This window comes from Gorilla gorilla, chromosome 1, assembly GCF_029281585.2.
Source record: "Gorilla gorilla gorilla isolate KB3781 chromosome 1, NHGRI_mGorGor1-v2.1_pri, whole genome shotgun sequence".
Lineage (NCBI taxonomy): Eukaryota > Metazoa > Chordata > Mammalia > Primates > Hominidae > Gorilla > Gorilla gorilla.
Window position 1 is genome coordinate 121,390,783 of NC_073224.2, and position 11,096 is coordinate 121,401,878.

An 11,096-nucleotide genomic window follows, 5' to 3' on the forward strand; every position below is an offset into this window, starting at 1 on the left:
ATTGGCCTCTGTTATCCTTTCATATCTTCAGCGTGAGGGATTGTGACTGGATTCCAGCAGCAACTTTAGCACCTTCTGATCTCTTTGAATCCTGTAAAAGCATTGCAGATTTTCACAGATGATAAGAGAAGAAATGGATTTGATGGGATCAATGTTGAAGTTCCCACCAGGTGGAAAGGTGAGGGCTAGGATCCTATTGTTTACGGAAGGTCTTCTGCTCTTTCAGGGAATTCCCATGACCTTACAGGACTCCTCTCAGGAAAGAGAGAAGTTAGATATTGTTCCTCTCTGCAGTTGAGGAAACACCAAAGTTCTGTGACCATATCGTGACTGGAACGGAGTGGTTTTTCTGACTCATGATGCAGTCTGGGGCCAAATCAGTCCAGAAGGTAGCAGCCCCTGTAATAGAAAAACAATCCTCTTCCCTAGGCCGCTGGCGTCCGCAGGCCTGGGCAGGAGTGAATACCGAGAACCCAACTCCCTGCGGGCCCCTGGAACAGCTGCTTGCCCTTGGCTGGCCTCCGCCATTCACTCTCCTCTTGGCCTCGTTTGCGTTCTCTGTCTTTTGTGTCCTTTCCAGGGACCAACTTCATGTTGTGGAGTTATTCAAGGGCTGGGTCTGTGTCCCAGTCACTAACATTACCCAATGACTGGCACTCTTCCAGGCATGTAGAAGGCACTTGCACTTTGTAAATGCACAGTTAATGCTCTGCTCTAGGAAATGAGCCATCATTGCATGCTTCTTAGTGAACTGGGAGGGTTCCATTCATGTCACAACGGTGACACAGTCAGAGCTGGTCATTAGCAATCCTCCACCTATTTCTGAACCCATTCCTGCCTAAAATTTAAGTTTTAAATTTATATTAATAACATTAAGTTATTAATATACTAAATTAAACTAAATTAAATTAAACTAAATTAAAAACAAAACAGGAACTTACTTGCATACTTATTGTGTGCCCAGGCATTGTGCTAAGCACAATTGCTGCTGAGTTGTCTGTAGGCCTTGGCACATAGTATCTGCTTGCCTAGAAACTTATTTCTATCCAGCCTTCCTTCCTCCTAACTTGTACTTCTCTTTCAGGACCCAGGGGTCATCTCCTTCTCTAGGCAAAATGAAGTTCCCTTGACAGATGGTCTGATAGTCTGAAAATGATGGGAGGATAGGAACCATTCATTGCTGTGGCTTCAGTACCAAATTGTGAATTGGGCTCTTACAATGTGCCATGCACTAAGACAAGTACCTCATAGATGTGATTGCAATCTTAAGTGACCCAAAGGGATTTACAGCAGAAGCACTCTTGCCTGTTCTTCACAAAACTGGATCATTTGAAAAATACCACTCACTTCCTCTAACCCACAGACCAGTGTGTATGACACACTTTTAAAATAAAAGTTTTAGCATTATTTAGGTTTGGCAGGGCCAACAGATCAGGAGACAATTGCCGTAGAAAAGATAGTTTGTTATATTCATAGAGCCCAAGAGGAGGGACATAACCCACCATGGGAGGCTGCGCAGGGAAGCACCAGGGTCAAGGCACAGGGGAAACATGGGCACGGGGCTTTATTGTGGTTTTTGCAGGAAGGAATAGGTGAAGCAGAGTAGGCAGGCTTAGGATTGGCTAGGTTGAATAATTTCAGCAAGCTCTAGGGCATAGGGGTTGTCCCTAGTTGTCTGGTACCTAATCCTGGGTGATTGGGAAAGGGAGTAGTGGTCCTTAGTGCAAGAATTCAGTGGAGGAGGTTGTGCAGTATAGGCTCTGGATTGGTTGGTTTGCATATGAAAGGCTTCTCTCAGGAGAGTCCTTAACTAGCTCTAGGAATTGGTTAGCCCTGGCAGGGGCAGTCTCTCCAGGATTAGCAAGACCCAGATGTTAAAGCATCAATAAACAGAAAATAAAAAGGGGTGATTACTGCATACACTCATTGCTTAGGGCTTGTAGACTACTGAGTCTTGTAGACACCTGGGTGGCTCAGCTCCACCCAGAGAGGTGATGCTCACCTGAGTCCACCCTGTTCTGTGCATTCTCCAACCTACTTGTGCCAACAGTACTGGTTACTATGATTATAATAAGTTTGTTGAATAGTATGTAAACCAATGAAATATGAATGCCAAAGGGGTGTTCAAAAGTGCTGTTGGTAAAACTGGATGTCCACATACAAAAGAATGAAGCTGGACCCTTACCTCACACCATCTACAGAAATTAACTCAAAATGAATTAAAGACCTAAACATAAGACTTAAACCTATAAACTCCTAGAAGAGAACATAGGAGGAAAGCTGTAATACTTTGGATTTGGGAATAATATGTTGGGTGTGACACCAAAAGCTCAAGCAACAAAATAAAAAGAAAAATAGACAAATGGGACTACACAAACTTAATTTCTGCATGTCAAAGGAGAAAAACTAACAGAGTGAAAAGACAACCTTCAAAATGGAAGAAAATATTTAAAAATCATGTATCTGATAAGGGGCTAGTATCCAGAATATATAAGTAACAGTTGTACAATAAAAAGTAACCTGATTTTAAAATGGGCAAAGCATAAAAAGGAATGAAATAATGGCATTTGCAGCAACCTGGATGGAATTGGAGACCATTATTCTGAGTGAAGTGACTCAGGAATGGAAAACCAAACATCGTATGTTCTCACTCATAAGTGGGAGCTAAGCTACGAGGACCCAAAGGCATAAGAAGGATACAATGGACTTTGGGGACTCTGGGGAAAGGGTAGGAGTGGGGTGAGGGATAAAAGACTGCACATTGGATACAGTGTCCACTGCTAAGGTGATGGGTGCACCAAAATCTCAGAAATCACCACTAGAGAACTATTCATGTAACCAAACACCACCTGTTCCCCACAAATCTGTAAAAATTTAAAACAAAATGGGCAAAGGACTTGAATAAACAACTCTCCAAAGAAGATATACAAATGGAAAGCAAACATGAAAAGATGGTCAGCATCGCTAATCATAGGCGAAGCACTGATCAAAACCACAATGAGATATCAATTGACGTGCATTAGGGTAACCACTATCAAAAGAATAGGAAATAACAAGTGTTACTGAGAATGTGGAGAAATTAGAACTCTTGTACTCTGTTGGTGGAGATGTAAGATGGTGCTGCTGCAAAGGAGAACAGCATGGAGTTTCCTCAAAAAACTAAATAGAATTACCAAATGATCCAGCAGTTCCACTTCTGGGTGTATATCCAAAAGAATTCAAAGCAGTATCTCAAAGAGGTATCTGCATACCCATATTCATCACAACAGTATTCTCAGTAGCCAAACGGTAGAGGTAACTGACCTTTTGTTGATGGCAACAGATGAATAGATAAAGAAAATGTGGTATGTACTTACAATGGAATATCATGCAGCCTTTAACAAGGAAATCCTGTCATACATTACAGTGTGGATGAACCTTGAGGACATAAGTGAAATAAGCCAGTCACAAGGACAAACATGTATGATTCCACTCATATAAAGTATCACAGAAGGTAGAAAAGTAAGGTTGCCAAGAGCTGGGGGGGAGGGGAAATTAGTGTATACTGGGTATAGAGTTGCAAGATGAAAAAGTTATGGAGATCTATTGCCCAACAATGTGAATATACTTTCTAAACTGTACATTTAAAATGATTAAGATGGTAAGTTTAATGTTATGCTTTTTACCATAATTTTAAAAAGTAAGAGGTATCAATAAAAACATGAATTCTCTGGAAAAAACTCATAAAAGCAAATTGCTTTTAAAAAAAATGCTATCAATTTAGGTATGGGCAAAATAACTGTAAAAGATTGAGCGGGGTGGGGAGGATAACAGAAACATGGGAGGACTCTACACTCCATTGGCTTCACAAATGCTTAAGTTCTTACTCCATTTTAAAAAAATCAAACCTGAAATTTGTAGAGTAGACATTATAGGTTTGGTTTATGCAAGAAAGTGGCAAGAGACTCCAGGCAGCAGACCCATATTCAACAGGAAGGCTCGGGCCTGTGTCAAGAGATTGGTGAATGAATGTGCATGTATATGTTGAGGTAGAAATAAAATGTCTAAGATCCATGGAAGTCTTTTTATGATTCCCATGTTTACCTGACATGTTCTCTTAATTGATCAACTAACAGCCCAAATTGTGTCAGATAAGAAAGTTTCTACTGTTATTGTTACCATTTTTATAAATGAGGAAATTGAGACATAAAGAAGGCAAGTGATTTGCTCAAGATTTGAACCCAAATCTTTCTGACTCCACAGTCTATGCACGTTCCAAATCATTACACCAGTCTCAGTGCCTGAATATGCCAGGCATTTGTTAAGTATTTGTTGCATACATAGAAAGATGAGTAAGAACTAGCCCCTTCTTTTAGGAAATTCATCGTCTTACAAGACAGGGAAGTGTATAAATAATTCATTTTGTTACTATGTAATAAGTAAACTTACAGAAATTCACTGACATAGCATAAACCTTTCTTTGGATTTCTATCCAAAATGTTAAGAAAGTTTTCACATAGGAGATGCAAACCCCAATTTTAAAATTTTTACATGAATAGGCATTTACCAGGTAGTAATGGGACAAGATTCTAAGCAAAGGGGATAGCATTTGCAAAAGAAAGAAACAACAGTAAGGTACATTCAGAGAAATATAAGTGATTCTGTATTCCTGAAGGTTGAAAGTTAAAGGATAGGGTGGTGAGAGTGTTCCCCAGGGTCAGCTCACAGAGATCATGTCAAGAAGTTTGGACCTGATCCTCTAGAAATGTTTTGGAGCCACTGAAAGAAAAATTTGGAAAGTTAATGGCTGTGTTTGTATTTTAGATCACTCTGTCAGCCGAGTAGCAGGGAGAGACAAAGCTGGAAGACCAAAGGGGCTGCATTAGTCCAGATGAAAACTCAAGGCTCTCAATTGTGATGGCAACGGGTAGAATTAATTCATAAAAGATTTTAAGGAGAACTGATAGGATTTCATAAGTGGATGTGAAGCATGGAGGCCAGCCATGGGTCTGGGCTGATACTGGTGCATTCAACCATAATGGACAATACCAGTGAAAACAGAAAACAATGATTTCAGCTTTAGACTCGAGTTTGAGTTTCCTGAGGAACCTTCAAGTGGAGATACTCAACACCAGCTAGATGGTCTGGAGCTTAAGGGGGAACTTGGGGTTGGAGATCTATTTGAGATTGTCAATATAGAGATGGGGAATGAGATGCAGTGGGGTGAGAAAAGAAGGGCTGAAGACAGAACCTTGGAGAAGATAATAATTTCAAGTGGCCTGGAGAAGAGAAACCAGTGAGAAGCAGACTGAGAAAGAACTTCCAAAGGGGTAAGGGAAAATCCTGGAGAGAGTGGTGTCGGAGGAGGAAGGAAAGAATTGCAAGCAAGTTTGCCAATGGCCAGCCACACCTGATGCCACAGAAAGACCAGGTCAAGTGAGCAGTGTTCACTTTTGTGACCCAGGAAGTCTGTGTGGACCCATGCCCAGATTTCAGTGGTCCAAAGTGGCAGTGAGAATTAGGAAATCAAACAGAACGCAGAACACCAGGAAACTGTCAGAAGTTTGAAGATGGGAGGGAAAAGGAGGTGATTTGGAACTAGAGTAAAAATTGGCTATTTAGTAGGATAGGAGACACTTGAGCTTCTTTATGGACTGAGTAAGCAACGGATGGGTGTCTGGCCCCAAGGGGATAAGAGGGATCTAGGGTCTAGGTAAAGGGAGCTTCCTGTCTCCTCTCCTCCTTTCTGCCTCTCTTTAAGGCCTATTATGATCCCCTCCCCTAAACTTTTTTTTAATCATAGCTTGTTGTCAACTGACCCTCCATAGGAAATTTAAGGAATAGCCCTTCCCAAGGAAGTATTCACTTAGAAAACAGGAGATGGCCTAGGATCCCATCTGTTTCTCTTTCTCCTCTTTTGCCAGGAAGCTAAACTCGTCCTATTTTGCACCCCATGCTTCTTTGCCTCCTCCATAGAAACCTAGTTCATGCTTTCCTCACAGGTAGGAAGAGTTGTCACCCACCTTGAAAACTTCTTCAGAATTGGTTAACTCATCAGCTCCTGGTGAAGCTGGGCCAGTGGGAAGGAAGGGCAAAGAGGCCGGGGAGTTGGGACCTGGACTTCATCCTCCATCACTGGGGCCAAGTCCCAGCTGGGCCTATGCAAGGCCTCGGTTTCTTCCTTTGTTATATGAGGGAGTTGACTGAGATCACTATGGTCCCTTCTTGTGGTGTGACTGCTTGGTGTTATACACATATACACATGCAGAGGTGAAGCTCAACTTCAGGGCCTCCCTCACATGGGCAAGTCCGGGCCCTGTGGAACGGTAATCAATTTGACCTGAGTTCAAAGAGCTCAAGTGGGGAAAGGGGTGAAATAATGATCAGCCTCCTGCTGACCCCTTAGGGTTTTTTCCCCCTCCTCCAGCCATTCACTATTGTACATTCTGCCTCCTGTAAATCATGAGTAGCTAGCTAGAAGGTTTGTTAGAAAGAGCTCTGAACCAAAAGTGAGAAGGCAGCCTTAGAATCCCGCCATTTTCTAGCCATGATATTGATATACTCTGAGTCTGTTTTCTCATTTGTAGAATGGGATTAGTAATACCTACCACATAGTGATATTAGGTATTCTATAAGACTGTATATGTAAAGTGCCTTGCACAGAGCCTGATATGTAAAAGGTCCCTATTTAAATATTTCTTGGGCCTGAGTGCTTATGATCAGAGGACATAATACCTGCAATTTCTATGGTTCTGTGGAACTAATATTGGAGCATATCAACCTGAAAAAAAGAACTTTTTATTAATCTCCCAGGAACTAGAACAGAATTTTTCCTTTAGTACCTTCCTGGTTTCTTTGTCCAGTACTCTCTCCCCCCATCTGAATCAGGAACTACATTTTTACATTCCTTTCAAATGATACAATTGCAATGCAACAATTCCCAAGGTAGAAGAATAACTGTCTGTCTTGCTGGCTCTATTTTTTCTTTTCTTCTTCTTTTTTTTTTTTTTCTTGACAACAGAGAGCTTCTTTTTTCCCCCCAGAAAAGAGGCAACATCACCCTGTCAATGTTAAATTCTGGCAGAAATGAAACCACTGAAATGGAAAGAGAAAAAATATTTTGGCAACAGCCAGGAATGAGAAATTGCATAACATTTACTGGGTTATATATATTCTGTGGATACAGGATACTCTCTATTATTGGCAATGATTGTCTCTGTGGTCAATGCTTATTTCTAAAATAATTCTCTCTTCAGTACACATGGCAGATTGATTGCATTGATGGCCTCAGTTTGTTTGTGTTAATCTCTCCCTTTGCTCTATCACTTTGTAGTTCCCCTCCATAAAGAGGCAGAGTATATATTAACCCATCTCTTGCCTTTGGACTTTCATGTGGCTTGCTTTGGCCCATGGGATGGTAGTGGTCATGATGTAAGTAGAAGCTTTAAAAAATGCTGTTGTGTTTCCACCAGTTCTTTTGGACCCCTGACATTACCATGAAAATGCGCCAGTCCAGCCTGCCAGAGAGATGTGAGAGACATGTGGAAGAGAACTGAGTCATCCAAGCCAAGGCCATCCTATACCATCCAGCTCCTGTCAGCAGGACACAGCCCCATTAACAGAGCCACCCAGCTGACCCATAGGCCTGTCAACAGAAATAAATGTTTGCTGTTGCAAGCCACCGAAGTTTTCTGATTGTTACACAGCAGTAACTACTCCATTCACCACATTTGCTTAAAGTGTTGGTGCCTGGGGGGTGACCCCCAACTTCTGCAACTAAAATGGTGAATAAATTCCTGTAACTTGAGCCTCACTGATTTTATAGTTAGTAGCCTGGAGAGTTTGTTCGAAATCTCCATCCTAGGCAGACTGCCCTTTAATTGTTCCCTAAATACAATCTGCACATCCCTGACTCTGCCTCTGTCTCTGTACATTGTATTTGTCCACACTGAAATGTCCTTCTCCTTTCTGCCCATTTGCATCATACCAGATGTCCAAAGACCAACTTTAAAACCAGGCTTTTCTGAATGACCTACTGCAACTGTTCCCTGCCTTTTCAGCCTATTAATTCAGGTTATTTCTTGCCTGAGCTATAGTTCGGATACCAGACCCATGTTTGCCGTATATGGCTGCTGTTTTTTTTTTTTTATCTCAGCTGTTTATTAAACTAGATCCCAAGTTCCTGGAGGGCAGGGCCCTCTTACACCTCTTTTATCCCCCAAGCCTTGCATAGTATCTTGAAAAGGGAAGTACAGGGCCTTTCACTTAAGACTTCAATATTTGTAGTTTGACCATCACTTGGGGGCTAATTGTTAGGTATCATTGCTAATGAATAAAACCAGAAGAATGGATGAGTGAATGGAGGGATGGATGGATGTATGGATGGATAGAAAGATAGATAGATAAAGTTAGATGCTTCCAGACCTGAATTTGTAGAATGTACCCCATTCTACTATAATTCTCACTAGGAAAATAAATTTTACTTTAAAATGCCACCTTTCCCCTGAAGATTTTACTGACCTCCCATTCATTCTCTCCAGATTAGACATGCCCTCTTCCTTCCCTGATATCCCTATGTGACAGTCAAGTTCTTACCTGCTCACCTCCACCATGCCACATGGCACAAGCAGCAGCTCCTTCAGATCAAAGGCTGCAGCTTAATTAGGTCCTTAATGGATGTCCAGCACATGGTAGGGTGCTTACTGCACAGGGAGTACTCAGTAACTGTTTGATTATTTTATCTATCCCACCTCTGTATTTATTTATTTATTTATTTATTTTGAGATGGAGTCTCGCCCTGTCGCCCAGGCTGGAGTGCAGTGGCATGATCTTGGCTCACTGCAAGCTCCGCCTCCTGGGTTCATGTCATTCTCCTGCCTCAGTCTCCCCAGTAGCTGGGACTACAGGCACCCACCACCACACCCAGCTAATTTTTTGTATTTTTAGTAGAGATGGGGCTTCACCGTGTTAGCCAGGATGGTCTCGATCTCCTGACCTCGTGATCCGCCCGCTTCTGCCACCCAAAGTGCTGGGATTACAGGCATGAGCCACTGCGCCCGGACTCTGTCTTTATTTTAAATGCCCTACTTCAGGCCCTTATTATTGCTCATAGAGACAACTACAAAAACCTTGTAACTGACCTTCTTGTTTCTAGCCTTGTCTCCCTTCTTCACCTTTCAACCTGTTAGCAATGCACACATACAGAATTCAACTTAAAAGGAAAAATGGAAAATCCAACCAGGCTATACTACCACTAAAAATCTTCATAGCTTCCCTCTTCTTTGAGGTATTAATAAAAGTCAAGCTCTTAGGCTTGGCACACGAAGCCCACTAAGATCTGCCCATCCTACCTGTATAGATCCTTCTTTCACAACAACCTCAAACTTCATTCCAACAAGATAGTACAGCCTGTGTGTTACTATTCATGCCACACGGTTTCTCCCCAACTGTACCTTGGCCCCCTGCCTCTCTAGATGACTCATTGACTCACCTGGCCCAGCCCAATCCATCTTGACCTTTCCTCCTGCCTACCAATTTTCCCCACCCCCTATAGGTGCCCCACTGATTGTTGAGACATTGCATTGTGATTATCTGATTTAAGTGGAAGCTTCCTGAGAACTCTAGCACTAGCGTAGTATTAAATTAGTCTAGGTTCAGGGCCAACTGTTGCATTTAGATACTCCTCTGCCATCCTTGATACCTGGGTTCACATCGGTGTAACTGCCCATTAGCGTAGCTGCCCAACGGGTTTCTCCTTGCCTGCTGCCCAGATAGAACAGATTTATCAAGACAGGAGAATTGCAATAGAGAAAGAGTTTAATTCACACAGAACCAGCTACATGGGAAACCAGAGTTTTATTACTCAAATCAATCTCCCCGAAAATTCAGAGACTGGAGTTAGTTAGGATAATTTGGCAGGCCAGGGAGTGGGGAGTGCTGATTGGTCAGGTAGGAGATGAAATCACAGGGGATCAAAGGGGGTTCTTGCAGTCTTCTGTTCCTAAGTGGGATCAAAGAACTGGTGGAGCCCGATCACCAGCCTGGATGGTGTCAGCTGGTGCATCAGGATGCAGGGTCTGAAAAATACCTTGAGCACCCATTTAGGTTTTACAATAGTGATGTTATCCCTAGGAACAGTTGGGGAGGTTGGAATTGTGTGGCCTCTGGCTGCATGACTCCTAAACCATAATTTCTAATGTTGTGGCTAATTTGTTAGTCTTACTAGGGAAGTCTGCTCCCCAGGCAAGAAGGGGGTTTGTTTCCAGAAAGGGCTGTTATCCTCTTTGTTTCAAAATTAAACTGTAAGCTAAATTCCTCCCAAAGTTAGTTTGGCCTACAACCAGGAATTAACAAGGGCAGCTTGGAAGTTAGAAGCAAGATGGAGATGGTTAGGTCAGATCCCTTTCACCGTCATAACTTTCTCACTGTTACAATTTTTGCAAAGGCAGCTTCACAGGGCAGATGAAGATTTACTTAAATGTCTCATGATGGTGATGATGGTAGCTAATATTCATTGAGCAGTTACTATGTACCAGATATTGTTCTAAGTGCTTTAAATAAATTAGCTTGAAACTATCATTCTCAGCAAACTATCTCAAGAACAAAAAACCAAACACTGCATGTTCTCACTCATAGGTGGGAATTGAACAGTGAGAACACTTGGACACAGGAAGGGGAACATCACACACCGGGGCCTGTCGTAGGGTGGGGGGAAGGGGGAGGGAAAGCATTAGGAGATATACCTAATGTAAATGATGAGTTAATGGGTGCAGCACACCAACATGGCACATGTATACATATGTAACAAATTTGCACGTTGTGCACATGTACCCTAGAACTTAAAGTATAATAATAATAAAAAACAGTAAAATACAAAAAAAAAGAAATAAAAAATAATAAAAAAATTAGCTTATTTGGCATTCACAGTAATCTTATAGGGTACCTACTATTAGTATCTTCATTTTAGCAATGAAGGTTAGTAAATGTTAATTAAGTTTTCTAAGATTGCACAGTTACTAAAACTAGAATCTGCATGCAAACCCAGGCAGCCTGACTCTAGAGCCTGTAACCTTCAGCACCACCTCATGTCGCCCCACGTTCATGTTTTTCAGGGGCCT